This window comes from Cygnus olor, chromosome 1, assembly GCF_009769625.2.
Source record: "Cygnus olor isolate bCygOlo1 chromosome 1, bCygOlo1.pri.v2, whole genome shotgun sequence".
Taxonomy (NCBI): Eukaryota; Metazoa; Chordata; class Aves; order Anseriformes; family Anatidae; genus Cygnus; species Cygnus olor.
The window spans coordinates 68,269,488-68,284,931 of record NC_049169.1 but is presented as its reverse complement, the minus strand read 5'-3'; positions in this window follow the sequence as shown (position 1 = coordinate 68,284,931).

Sequence of the window (15,444 nt, the reverse complement as noted above, 5' to 3'; positions counted from 1 at the left end):
TCTTTCCTTCTTTCTTTCCTTCTTTCCTCCTTTCTTTCCTTCTTTTCTTTCTTTCTTTCTTTTTCTTTCTTTCTTTCTTTCTTTCTTTCTTTCTTTCTTTCTTTCTTTCTTTCTTTCTTTCTTTCTTTCCTTCTTTTCTTTCTTTCCTTCTTTTCTTTCTTTCTTTTTCTTTCTTTCTTTCTTTCTTTCTTTCTTTCTTTCTTTCTTTCTTTCTTTCTTTCTTTTTCCTCCTTTCTTTCCTTCTTTTCTTTCTTCCTTCTTTCCTTCCTTCCTTCCTTCCTTCCTTCCTTCCTTCCTCTTTTCTTCCTTTCTTCCTTCCTTTCTTTCTTTCTTTCTTTCTTTCTTTCTTTCTTTCTTTCTTTCTTTCTTTCTCTGTTTCTCTCTTCCTCTCTTTTCTTTCTCTTTCTTTCTTTCTTTCTTTCTTTCTTTCTTTCTTTCTTTCTTTCTTTCTTTCTTTCTTTCTTTCTTTCCTTTCTTTCTTTCTTTCTTTCTCTTTCTTTCTTTCTTTCTTTCTTTCTTTCTTTTTTCCTTTCTTTCTTTCTTTCTTTCTTTCTTTCTTTCTTTCTTTCTTTCTTTCCTTCTTTTCTTTCTTTCCTTCTTTTCTTTCTTTCTTTTTTCCTTTCTTCCTTTCTTTCTTTTGGTGAAACCTCATTCAAGTCATGTTTTTTTCCCCTACTGAATCCTAACACACTTTTCTGAGTTTTACAGTTTTCACTGAGTTTTTTTCTCCTCCCTTTCCCTGCACTGGGTCCCACAAGTGCACTTTCTGGAGCACAAACTGTGCCGGCTGGCCATGTGAGCTGAATCCAGTGCAGGCTGGAGTGCATGAGAGGTTTTGCTTTTGGATAGGTTTGGAACCCTTAGGAGGTGACTTGTGATGATTCACACTCCTGGAAGCCAGGCTGGCTTTTCTTGGAAAAGTCCTCTCTGTTAGAAAAATTCCTCATTCCCTTCTTATGCCAGCCATCCAAGCAGTCAGCTACAAACTTTTGACCGAAAAATGCCAGGTCTTACTTCATTGATGCCGTTAATTAGGATGTAACACAAGGCAGGAGAAGGGTGGAATTCATAAGTTTACATGGTGAAATGCACTGTCCAGGTGATCTAGACTTCTTCTTGCCCACTGCATCTGGTTACAATTTCTTTCTTTCTTTCTCTTTCTTTCTTTCTTTCTTTCTTTCTTTCTTTTTCTTTCTTTCTTTCTTTCTTTCCTTCTTTCCTTCTTTCCTTCTTTCCTTCTTTCCTTCTTTCCTTCTTTCCTTCTTTCCTTCTTTCTTTTTTCTTATTTCCTTTTTTTCTTACCAGTCTGCCCCAATCTTTACAAACAACAGGGAAGTATCCATAGAAAAATAAACTATTTAAACATTTTATAGTTAATTTTAATGTCTCACAGTGACCTTCCCTATTATTGCCTTTACTCCCTTACTTTTTGGCTAAAGTCTCTTTAAGATGAGGAAGTTACATCAGAAGTTTCACCTACTCTGAAATCATCTAATTTTGCCCTGATTTATACCCAGTGAAATCCTGTTGCCCTCAGGGGAGTTCTGCAGAGTGTAAGGCTGGGATCCAGAATGTTAAATACTAGATCTTCAAAGCTATAGATTTATTGCAACTATTATTGGTCCCCATTGGTTATTTACTTGTGCTGTATCTCAGCTATAGTTAAATTCTATGCTATAGTCAAGTTCTATTCTATAGTTAAATTCTATTAAATATTCTATAGTTAAGTTCTATTCTATGAAGTAGGGGGGGAGAAATGAAAGCACAAACAGCAAGAAAGTGGATTGATTTGGAGTGGGCTTGTATCTACTTTTGTGCCCAAAGACTTGGTAGAAATCGAAGTATTTTCACGGCTTCCCACAAAGACACCTCATATTTGGGATCTTGAGTTTCCCTAAAAAGCTGCACTCTAAACTGCTCAGCTGCCGATATGTAAGGGGCTCAGCCTTCTCAGTCCCAGAGAAAGGAGTAGGAAGTGGGGCCTCTGTGGCCCTCCCCACTAGTGCCTCTGTCACTGATGAAGCTCTTCAGAGGGATGGGCACCTTCTCAGTCACTTGGGCATCTTCATCAGAGCAACACCAACAGATTTGATTCCTTCAGCACACCTGGTAATGCATTTTTGAAATCTAAGGGGCAAACCTTGGTCACATTTCAGTTAACTGTGTCAGGAGAAGGACTCCATTCTCAATTACCAAACTTCTGAGCACAGATTTTCACATCTAATTATTAATTTAATACTATGGTATTATATACAATTGATCTTTCATTACAGATTCCCTCAAGAGTGCTCCAAAAGTTAAACTAGTATGGAGGAAGTAAAATTATATATAATTTTGTGCTATTTCCACTCTCAGGTGTTTTTTGTTGCTGTTGATTTTGTTGTTGTTTTTTGTAGAATAGAGCCCAATACCACTACAAGTACTACAGGAATTCTCCATCATATGACTCAAAGATGTTCGTAACAGAAAAGTGCATCACTTAGGATGTTAGATGCTTAATTAAATATCTAAAATCAAATGGACACATATTGAAGAGATATTTTGTAAAGATAGACTAAAATATAACAACAACAATAATAATAACAATAATAAATAAAAGAATAATAATAATAGTCCAATCAGACATCAGTACGAATACAGCTGTCTCTAAGACCCTCAGGATTTTTCACTTCAAGTTCATAGAGTTTTCCCTCTGCAGTGTTTTTGTGGATTGAAATTGTCTAACTCAGGTGTGAGCACTAGAGTTGCCCGGCATATTTCAGAGGAATGAATAAGACAGTATAACATAGGTCACATTTTCTACTGAACTACCATAGAGTTTATCACCATTATAGTAAATCTAGCAATATACAGTGAAAATTAAAATTTAAAATGGCCACAGGAACATGTACCAAAAAGAAGGCTGTTTTGAATTTATACATTTTCCTAGGTTATACTTTGTAAGAAAAGACAAACCACCGTCCTTTATGGGTAGCCATATATTCTACATTGAATGGCTGCCCAATGTGTCCTCTTCCAGACCTTCTGGTAGGACACATGGGCCTTTAACACTCTGAAAAATATGTATGCCATGTATGTGCTTTCCTATAAAGCCTTCTTTTTATTTATTAAACAAAGCAACAAAGTACTACATATTAGATCTCTTTTTTCTTCCTCTATGAAAAATTATCTCTTTCAGTAGTTTAAAAAAAAAAAAAAAAAAAAAAAAGCACTTTGGAACCAGTTCTACAGCAATGAGTTTCCAAGGAAGGAAAATTCTAATTGAGTGTGAGAAGGTCCCAGTTATACCACTTTATTCATGGCTTCTCAGTTTGGCCCGCATTATTTTGAATTTATGATTACCAAAAAATAAGTTTCTAATTTAACAGTCAGATTTGTTTGTCATAATAAATAGCAAACAGAATGACACAGACAATATTTGTCCTGATGCTTATAGCCAACTAGTTTCTCAGAAGTCTTTCACTGGTCCAAAAATAGTCTTATCTTCCTTTTTATTGCACTCACTAATCAGAATCTAGTCTGCCTTACAACAGTCAGCTGCCATTGTAACAAGTTACAGGAAAATTATAACGCTTCCTAAGCATTTCCACAGAAACAAATTTCATGTGTGTGGGGGTGGATGGTAGGAGGAGAATAACCTTGGGAAAACCACAATTATAAACAGCTGCAGCATGCATTAAATGTAATTATGATTGATTCCTATAAATAATTCTTTGTGTAAATTTCCACTTAAGCCGGATTTGCTGTTCGGGTGCAATGGACATTTCTGCATTAACTGATTATCTCTTTTTATTATTATTAAAAATACAGATTCTTTTCACTTGGGAGAGGAGATGAGGAAAGAAGACTTATTGTACCAGCATGAACTGCTGAAAATCTGGACTCTTACAATTAATGGTTTACCAGCCTGGACTCTACGAAAATGTTTGTGCCTGAACTACAAAGAAGGATTAAAATGAAAAAGGACACATCATCTAAAGTTATTGTCAGCAAAACCTCATAATACTATTTCAACAAGATAATAAACATATAATGATAGCATCTAATCAGCCACTGTGGAAGAGCTGACTATATTAATAGGACTTGACATTTGTTCTGTTTAATGGAGAAGGTGCTGAGCACCTAGGTTTCTACTATGCTAATTATTTGGTCATTTGAAAAAGAAATCAATAGGGTACAACTCTCACAGGAGAAAATCTTGACTGATTCTTTACACTTCCTACAGCAAAAATACCACTAAATTGTGGTCATTAATTCATTTGACTAATTCAGCACATCAGATTTCATTCCTTCCCATTTAAGGTTTTACAACTGTCTATCATATTAACGTACTGTAATGGTGATGACAGGAAAGATCATATAATATGACTGGGAGAAGGGAGAAGGTTTCCTATGGAAGGTCTATGTATCACATTCCTGATCCCACTGAAATTAATTACAGCTAGCCATTTGCTTCAGTGAGATAAGACAAGAGCTCTGTACAGGCCTTAGTATGGTACGTCTGAGTGCTCTCAGTTCTCATTGCATTTGGGAGCTACTAAGAACTGGTTAGTGCTTTGGAAAAAAAAAAAAAAAAAAAAGAAAAAAAAGAAAAAAAAAGGGTCTTAAAGAAACTGCTTTACTGTGGCTGCAACTAAGCCTCCATAGAATCCGGAAGGATCCAGCCTCATATTCAGTCTAATACTTAGTCAAACTCTTAATCACATTTGTAACCACATCTCTATCAAAGATCATAGAAGTCAATGGCACATGTTAAAAGTTTAGCAACTATTTAAGTAAGATGATGATCCAAGTCTACATTTGTACTCCACATCTTTCACATCAATGTAGGTTTTAATTTAGACTTTCTTTCCAGCTTGGACATATAATTCAGTTTTCAAATAGAACATATGGATATTGCAAAGTGCATCAACATTTATTTATAAGACAAAATCAGAAATGTGGGAACCTACTTTTCTCCTAGATATCTCAAAAGATGTTCATGTTCTAATCTTCTTCACTTCCATGACACCTTACATAATGTTTCTTTTTTTCTGTACATCTGCAGAACATTATATAAACCTAAGCAAACATTCTCTGTATGCTATAGGGGTGGGATAACCATATTACAGGTGAATATCTTTTAACTCCAGCTTAAAAATGTCACCTGGATGGTTTGTCAAAATTTATAAAATTACTGTGCTCTGCCTGTGCTTTAACGCTGGGTAATGTGCCCCTAAAACAGAATGTCTATAGTGCCTTTAAAGCAGAGTTGAAATACTGGACATTATTTTAGTATTAGATGTATGGACATTTTTTTCATTACCACCTCCTTTACCTGGCTGTGCCATTAGCTTAATTTATAATAAAACCTCACTCATTTTCCCCATGTAATTTTGGTGGAAGTACTTACACATATGAGGTGGTTGGCACCTGGCACAAGTTAGGCTATTTTCACAGACTTTTGTTGAAATTGTTGGTAGTTTGCAAGCTCTAAGTTCTTCATGGCAGAAAAAAAAAAAAAAAAAAGAGCTTATTTGCTCCGAACAAAGTTATAGTAAATTAATATAAAAAGCTCTGCTGTTGTTCAGGTTGCATTTAGTATATAACATTCAGAAAAATATTGTTAAAACTCCATATAATACTGATGATTTGCTTGCATTCTTTTGAAACAAAAGCATAAAGCTAACACATTTTTAACCCCCTCAGGCTAATTTTTGAAGCCACAACTCTAAAATTGCATCACAATATTTTGTGAATACAGCTTTGCATACTTAACCTGCATTTAGGTATAGAAATCAGGTACAGGTGCAATGCAACAAAAATAGATTCTAAAGATCTATTTATCCTTTTGACCATGAAGACATTCTGTTATTATTCTTTTCCCTTATGAATGGATTTAAAGAGCTTTTTAAAACCTCCAACACACTTTTAAAATAAATATGCAAAAATATCAACAACAACAACAAAACACAAAACAAAACAGAGGCTGTGTATTTGCTGGGGAAAAAAAAAATCTTTACATCAATCAAGCAAATATACATTAGCAAGAAGGAAACACATTAAGACTCATTTTCCTTTTTCCTGTGCCAGGTTGCTTTTTTTGTACTATATATCAGAATGAAAGTAATTCACTTCTCAAAACAAAGTATTATAGAACAAAATAAAACTGTGATGCACTTCTGCAGAATACAGTCAAATTTCCATAAAATGTCTGCAGGGTTTTTGCACATTAAAATTTCTCGTACTAAAAATGTTTATGGAAATAGGTCATTATGCACATTACTAATAGAGAGCAATTTGTCGCTTTTAAAGGAGCTTTTATACTAATAGTTGTGAATAAACACATTTATCAGACTTCCTAAATATAAACAATATATGTATTGGTGATCACAGTTCTCCTCACAAGTGTAGTAGGCATGGATTAAAAGAGTTGCTCATTTGGGGCCCATTTCTACCAACAGGATGCCCAGGGGCATTTTGTAATTTCTTTTTGATGGGAGATGAATGGTATTTCACCATGGAAATGGGGTTAAGGATGGTGTCACTGAAAGCAATGAGGCTACTTTTAGGAGTGAGTATTTATTGGTTTGGGACCTCAAGTCCTATTTGCTTCCATACAGTTTAGCCAGAACTTGTGAGGTTCTTTTTGCAAGTAGTGAAAGTGAGAGCCGGACACTTTCTTCTACACAGACCTCTCCTCTGCATCCAGAATTGTGGAGTCTGATCCAGCAAGCCCAGCCCCTGAAAAATATCCTTATTTTGTGGAAAGCAGCCTTGTACAGTGCAAAGCAGATTTTCACATTATTGGCAGCAAGTTGTGCTAGTCAGGTATCCGAACTGAGTTTGAAACAATATATATCCCATAATCAGCACCTAGAAACAATCAAAAATGATAACAACTATTGTAATTTTACCTGACTTCTGAGGAACTAAAAAGATACAGTCAAGTAATTACACTGTGTAGGTTATGATAGCATGGGAAGCAGGAAGATATTAGTTAAAAATTGCTAGGCTCACTGAGGAACATCTTTCAATATGTTTACACAGTAACCAACATCAATTCTCCTAAAAATCCCACTTAAACAACATATTAGATCACCTAGAATATGCAAATGAAATGAGCTGTTTTAGGAAGATATGCTGATTCGTGTGGTCCCTTGCTTGGTTGTCAGTAAAAGTGGAGAAAATGTAAAACATCTATCCAATTATTTCAGTTAATATACAAGCATTAGGCATTCAAATTCCTAATTAAGAGACAACATGCCCTGTCAGGCATCTGCATGGGCTATTGAACACTGCCTAGATTGTTCCATAATTATTCCAGCTTAATAGCTCTAAAAATGTAAGCAATGTGCATCCATTGAGGAAATGCACTGCTTATCACAAGAGGAGAAACAGCACACAGAACATGTTCTGCTACCATGTATTTGTGCTGCAGGTTTTTAGTGGAACATAGTTCAATTAACAGCCGGCAGCCTCAGCTTAGTAGCTGTCTTGTGTTGGCAAGGGGGAAATCTAACTCACATATCAAAATAGATTTCTGTGACCAGAATTGAACTCAACCACTGAGAGTGCTCCATTTCAGACTCCTAGCTAGTATCAGTTACATATCAAAAAGAAGAAACAGTATGTAAAAGAATATATTTTGTACTGTTTTTAACATGGTATTTTTCAAGCCTCATTTGTCAAAATCCTCCAACTCCCAGCCTATCCTCACCAAAATAAAATACAATAAAAACAACAAGAACAAACAACAAAACAGCATCCTCTAGGGCAGTCATGTTGTCAAGGAAACAGATTTTTGCCATCTTCTGTGATTTGCATTATCAGTATATTTGTAACAGTTTCCCTCTTTTCAAATCTGAAACCTATGTTCAAGAGCTAGTCAATGTTGCCTTGAATACTGCAGCCATAGTATCAAGATGTCTACCCTTGCATACTATCTGGCAACGCTGAGCAAATCATGGATTGCCTGTCTAAGGAAATGTCTGCAAGGAATGCAAACAAAATATTCCAGCTATTTGAAATGGATCTCTTCTGGCTTTTAACCAATAGGTTTTGGTTTGGAAAATAACAGATGTTTAAAGTGCTTCATGTCACTTCATCTATCTCTCTCCTTGTTTTTTTCTCTTCACTTTTAATATAATAAAAGTGAAAAAAAAGCAAAACCAAAGAAAGATAGTGAAAATGTGAAGAAATTTATAGGATAACTGAAAATCTGCAAACAAAATATATATTTTCAAAAATGTTTTTATTTTATCTAAGACATTAATTCTAAGTTAAGTGTTGTAATATATATTATTATTCAATATTTTAATTAAATGCAACAATGAACTTTAAACAAGATAAAATGAGACATGTAAAGACTCTTTAGATTTCAGGTCCTTTTTTTTTTTTTTTTTTTTTTTTTTTCTGCCTTCAGGTACAAAATTTGAAACCACAGTTTTTATTTGTTTTGTTTTGTTTTGTTTTTCTCAAATCAGAAAAAAGAAGAAAATTGTCAGTTTTCATCAGAACTACAATTCTTGCTCCTTATGAGGTCACAGCATATTTAAGTCCCTTAAAGGCATTAGTTTACAACATTAGGCCATTACTTCTGTGGACAGATGTAGCTTTGAAGATTACTCTGCATAATGAAACACATTTTCAAAATCGTAGTGAGTTAGGAAGACTGTTGCACCTCTTGAACATGAAAAATCACACACAGTCCTTTAAATGACTGAAAAGTAAACTGGAACAAGTCTATACCTTTTCTATTTCTCCTCTCTGAAAACTAGCTTTAGTGGGAATGCTACATTTTGGATCTTTCTTAACTTCTGCACCTAAAGGAGACAAGAGATCTTCTGTGACGGGATGCTCACTGAAACACGGGAAGAAGAGCTGTGATAAAGACCTGGACTTACTCTGGTGAAGCCACAGGACCTTTGCTGTTTAAGCTGCAACTCCAATTGCTTGTTAATGTTGAGTACAATGGTAATTATTCCAGCAAAATCCCATGGTACTTTGAGGCCTTTTTTTTTTGCCATTTGTTTCTTTTCAGGTTTGTGATGGAGAGGCAACCAATTGCCCCTTAAAGAGTGGGTTAGGACTTGTAGAGCATGCCATCAATGTCTGGTTGAAAGCATTGCAGTTTTTAACTATAGGCCTATACGAAGGAGTAGGGAAGGTAAAGTCAGGTGTACTGTACACTGCATGCAAGATTTTAGATATATATCTTTGTCTGTTGAAATCACCTAAATGAGTCTATGATTCTAAGATCATCAAGTCCAGCTGGGCAGCTTTCTAGCCACTCTTCCCCCAGACTGTAGCACTACATGAGGCTGTTTCGCCCCAAGTGCAGGACCCAGCACTTAGCCTTTTTGTACCTCATACAGTTGGCCTCAGCCCATTGATCCAGCCTATCCAGATCCCTCCATAGAGCCTTCCTACCCTCGAGCAGATCAACACTCCCACCCAACTTGCTGTCGTCTGCAAATTTACTGAGGGTGCACTTGATCCCCTTGATCAGATCATGGACGTTGATTAAGTCCAAACTCAAAGGCCGAAGGCAAACAAGGTACTCGGACTTTTTTGTCGCGTGGAAAACATGTCTACATGCATACTCTCCTTTCTAAACACATATATTTAGGTTGGGTTGCTTTTTGCAACCTGCTACATTATTTGACATCTCAGGCCCTAACTTCTGAAAAATCCATTTTCTGAGGATTCCTTAAGCAGGGGATGTAAATTCTCAAATTCACAAAGAAGAGCCAATTCCCAAGAGACAGCTACAAACAGCTGCTTCCTGCAGCTGGAATATTTTTCAGTACCAGTTCAAACCTTAATCTACTGAAGTGCTTATGTTCATGAATAACCAGCGGATTTCCATGGAAAGGTTTATTTGTTTGGGTGCCTCACTGCATTGGATCTTATTGTAAATATTACAATGACAGGCATTTATTGTAGGTAGATAGAAGTTACAGGCTTGTGTCCTTAAAGACTTATACATATGAGTAATAGGAAAAAAAAAAAAAAAAAAAAAGGAAATACATATATGAATCCATTTTTTTTTTAGTGGATATAGTCCACATAAAAAGCCCTACTGGAGTTATTAGCAGCCATTGAAATTCAGTTATCCACAATTATACAGTTTAAAATGAGATTAAAAATATGCACTGTTAAGTGAAAATTTTACAGAACTGTATATATCACATTTGTCAAGCTCATTGGCTTTTAGTTTTGGATTTTCAGTATGGAATGTAGTTCAACAAAACTTTCTAAAATAAAAGAATCTCAAAGGAACATTAGCACAGGTGAATGCTGTCACATGGCCAAGCTGTCGAGACTTGAAGGACCCTGTGTTCAAAATTGGCTCTTCTCTTGCAGTTGATTGTGTTGAGGTGAATGTAAGATGACAGTCCAGCATTAACAAGATAAAAAAAATATTTTAAAAAATATCATGGTAACACAATTGTCTTCCTTTTATAAAGAAGCCATTTAATTAATCTTAGAAGAATTAATCTTTGATTTCAATCTTTGAAATCAAAGATTTTTAATCTTTGCAAATAATTAATCTTTGATTTCAAGTATTTGAAAATGTATCACAGCAATTAAACTGTACTGATAGATAAGGGCTATCCCAAGATAAGGGCTTGGGAATGAGAAGTCCAGGAGAAAATGAGGAGAGGAGGGAGAAATCTGCCACGACATGTTTGGGGCTTCCACTGGCCCGTTGCACAAGGCTGGAGCACTATTTCTGGGCTAGCTCTGTGAAAGCAGACCAGGAAGGGACACCCATGTCACTACTGTCTGTCAAACAGCCCTGGTGTCCCCCAGACTCACAGATCCCCAGGCTGGGAGGATCCTTGACTATATAATGCTTTGGTAGACAGTTCATAACATCAACGTTCTTGGCTGTCCCTGTGATGTGGAATTCATCACATTTGGGTAAGCAACTCTTTCTAAGACCTTCTTTCAGGCTGTTTGTTGTTGTTGTTGTTGTTTTAATTATTATCATTATTATTATTATTATTTTCCCTCTGAAATAAAAAGGCAAATAAAAGTGTAAGATATGTTATATGGGTAACTTTGAGGTTGCAGGGGTAACTTTCAGATGACAGTGAAGAAAATTGCTTAAATGAGGGTCCACTGAGAGTAGCTAATTAGTTTTTTTAAACGAAGAATTGTGGTGAATATGTAGGCAATGAGTTTCACGCCATTGTTTCTTTGGACAAAATACGTACTGTCAGGCAAAAGAGAATTTTTTTTTGTTGTTTTATTTTGTTTTTTTGTTGTTGTTGTTGTTGTTGTTTTATTAGATCATTCAAAGTCTTATTTGCTCAGTAAACTGCAGTCGTATAAAGATCCCACAAGAAGCTCAAAATTTTCCCAAATCAAGAGGAAGAGAACAGTAAAATAGTTATTAACAGGCAAGGGAACTCATTATATTTAGTTTTAAAGAATTTTGTAAACTATTGTATTAAAAGAAAATGTTTATCTGCACTGTTGTTTGGAAGTGCAGAGTCTATCTTGTTAAGTATTCACATTTACTGACTCAACATTCATAAAAACAGGTGCTTTTAAGATAAGAGGTATTTTTTACAATAAGTAGTTCTATTATGAAACTGAAAGTATAAATCAATTTATTAGAAATCATCTGCATATTTAGCTGTGAAAAAGACCTCAGGTAAAGGACTTAGGCTGCTGTAATTTGTACTTTGGGAAATTATGTACAAAATGCCATCAGGTATTTTGTATACATAAATAGGTATACATAAATATATGTAGTTTAGCAAGAAATATTTATATTTTTTCCCAGCAAAAAATACACTCCCCACCATCCACTAGACTATATGGTATATTTCCCAAAAAGTCTCTGTTTCTGGTAAGCATAATGCCTATGTTTAGGATTTGTTAAAAATAATGGCAATGAGTCTGATGTAATCTTTTTTTTTATTTTATTTTTTTAAGCATGCTGACCAATAAAATAGGACTCCAAGGGCACTTTCATATTACCTTCATATTTTCTAACTCCTTCTCCCATGCTAAAATAATAATAATAACAATAATAAAAAAAAATCTTTAATGTTTTGCTAAGACCTACTCATCTCTTAGGTCTTTCAATGAATTTAGTTGATAAGGCTTCTCCATAATCAAATATATTTACATATACCTATAGCTTGTTGATTACAACTCAATTCTTGTGCATGACTTCCCTGAAAAAGAGCTCTATCAGTGCATCTTTCAGAAGCCAGGTACTGGTAAACACTTAGCTACTTTCCTGATGATCCCTATCAAGACCATTTTGGGGGGCAACATAAAACAATACATTTCTTCTTGCAGGCAAAGTTATTTTATATACTGCTTCATATTATGCTGCATATGATCTTTTAGGAGTGCACCTTTACACTTTTCCAAAGTACATTGTAGAATATGGGTACGTTGATGCAGACTCTGGATCTCATTTTTGGGAAGACTCATTAACAGGTTAGTGATGCTCCAGAACTGTGTTATTGTTGCATCTTGGTAATGGTGTTTCTGGCTACTCTGATAGTATCCAGGCTTTCTAGCCATAGGGAAATGTTTTGTATAAAATGCACACATGGGCAATGGAACTATTTTGTAGAGGAGAACCTGGTAGTGTAATTTAATACTCTGACCTCCCTACATGTGTTGGATTGTTATAACATGTTCCTCACTTTATTATCGCTGGCTAATGACAGAAAATAACATTGTCCAGGTATGTTCTGCCTTCATTTGCTACAGATCAAGACTAGAAGAGGAGAATGGGGACTTAACAAAGAAAACAGTAATGTCTGTAGGGCATACACAGTTCTCTTCAGATATAGGACAAATCTTTGTCAGATGGATTCTCATGTTATTAAATCTTTAAGATACAACCTGTGTTCCCCAAACAGTTTGTTGAATATCTTTCTCATGTGCTTGTTATCCCTTGTTTTGATTATTGCATTTTTATGACCTCAGCAAACTAGGGCTGTCTTGTTCATATCCATGCAGGGTACTGCTGCAAAGAGCACTCTACCACTCTCCTGTTTCATATATAAAGTATGCACATTCATTGTCAGACTTTTCACAGTGAACCTTACACTTGTAGTAAGTCTTCATTTTTTGAGAAGTAGGTTTTAGAAAAGGACCTCTGACTTTCCTCTCAAACCTTGTCCTCAAAAGTCACCTGAAAACATCCACAATTACATAAATTAAATTATAATACAGACTGGAACAATGCAAAAAGAGCCACCAGTTCCTATAAGCCTAGTCTCAAATGTAACAAGCTTAAAAACAAAGACATGCCATTAATAGCCCCCCACTATGCAAATCCCATATTAGATCCCAAACCTGAAAAAATCATAAGAGTTGTGGATGCACCATCCCTGGAAGTGTTTAAGGCCAGGTTGAAAGTGGCTTTGAGCAACCTGGTCTAATGGAAGGTGTCCCTGCCCATGGCAGGAGGGTTGGAATTGTACAGTCTTTAAGGTCCCTTGCAATCCATACTATTCTATGATTCTATGATTCTGTGATTTCATTCCTATAAGTGTTTTTCTATTGTACTACAATCTTGTGTGACTGTGAGCCTCTGTCTTATTTTATTCAACTTAAAAATGGGATCATTATATCACTGATTATTTTCTGGAAGTACCTGAATAGAACAAGGTCTGTCTTGTGTGTTTAAATATATCATTTCATTTAATTTTTTTTAAGTTGCTGAAAGGTTCTTAGCTGAACAGGCTGAGAACAAACATCTTTTTTTTTTTTTTTTTTTTTTAGACTAAGAAAGAATATGAATGAATCATACTCTTGGTATCATTAGTTTGAAAATACAAAAAATGTATGGGCAGCACTTCTGATGGAGTAAGTCATTTTTGTGACAAGAGGCCAAACGAGGTCATACATGCAGGTAAGCCAAGGTACCAGTGTCTGCCTAATAAAAATGTTATTACCTCTGATTGAAAATTACCTGGTATAACAGAACTATTTATAAAAAAATCCTGTTTGACAAATGAGATATCACAGAGCATCTTGAATAACATTCTTTTTTTTCTTTTTTAAAAATGTAGGAGACTTTGGATTCCTCATAATCTATTCCCCAGTGAGACTCCAGTGCACCTACATCACTTATGCTCCCCCAAAGTCATGACTCCCCTTATGCCCCGGGCAAAGACTGGTCTGAGAGAAGTTCACATCGCATTATGGAAAGGAGCTTGGTCTTTGAAAAATAATTAAAATAAAATAAAATTAAATTAAATTAAAACAAAACAAAACAAAACAAAACAAAATGAAATAAAATAAAATAAAATAATAAAATAAAATAAAATAAAATAAAATAAAATAATAAAAATAGAATCACAGAATCATCTAGGTTGGAAGAGACCTCCAAGATCACCCAGTCCAACCTCTGACCTAACACTAACAAGTCCTCCACTAAACCATACCACTAAGCCCTACATCTAAACATCTTTTAAAGACCTCCAGGGATGGTGACTCAACCATTTCCCTGGGCAGCCCATTCCAATGCCTAACAACCCTTTCGGTAAAGAAGATCTTCCTAATATCCAACCTAAACCTCCCCTGGCACAACTTTAGCCCCCCTTGTCCTATCACCGGGCATGTGGGAGAATAGACTGATCCCCACCTCGCTACAGCCTCCTGTAAGGTACTTACAGAGAGTGTTAAGGTCACCCCTGAGCCTCCTCTTCTCCAGGCTGAAAAACCCAGCTCCCTCAGCTGCTCCTCGGAAGACTTGTTCTCCAGACCCCTCACCAGCTTCGTTGCTCTTCTCTGGACTCTCTCGAGCACCTCCATGTCCTTCTTGTAGTGAGGGGCCCAAAACTGAACACAGTACTTGAGGTGCAGCCTCACCAGAGCCGAGTACAGGCGGACAATCACTTCCAAAGCCCTGCTGGCCACACTGTTTCTTATACAAGCCAGGATGCTGTTGGCCTTCTTGGCCACCTGAGCACACTGCTGGCTCATATTCAGTTGACTATCAACCAATACTCCCAGGTCCTTCTCTGCCAGACACCTTTCTAACCACTCATCTCCCAGCCTGTAGCTCTGCTTGGGGTTGTTGTGCCACAAGTGCAGGACCCGGCACTTGGCCTTGTTGAACTTCATACAGTTGGCCTCAGCCCATCGGTCCAGCCTATCCAGATCATCCTGCAGAGCCTTCCTACCCTCAAGCAGATCAACACACGCACCTAACTTGGTGTCATCTGCAAAATTACTGGGGGTGCACTTGATCCCCTCATCCAGATCATTGATAAAGATATTAAAGAGAACTGGCCCTAGTACTGAGCCCTGGGGGACTCCACTAGTGACCGACCTCCAACTGGATTTAACTCCATTCACCACAACTCTTTGGGCCCGGCTATCTAGCCAGTTTTAACCCAATGAGGCGTACACCAGTCCAAGCCAAGAGCAGCCAGTTTCTCAAGGAGAATGTTGTGGGAAACGGTGTCAAAAACC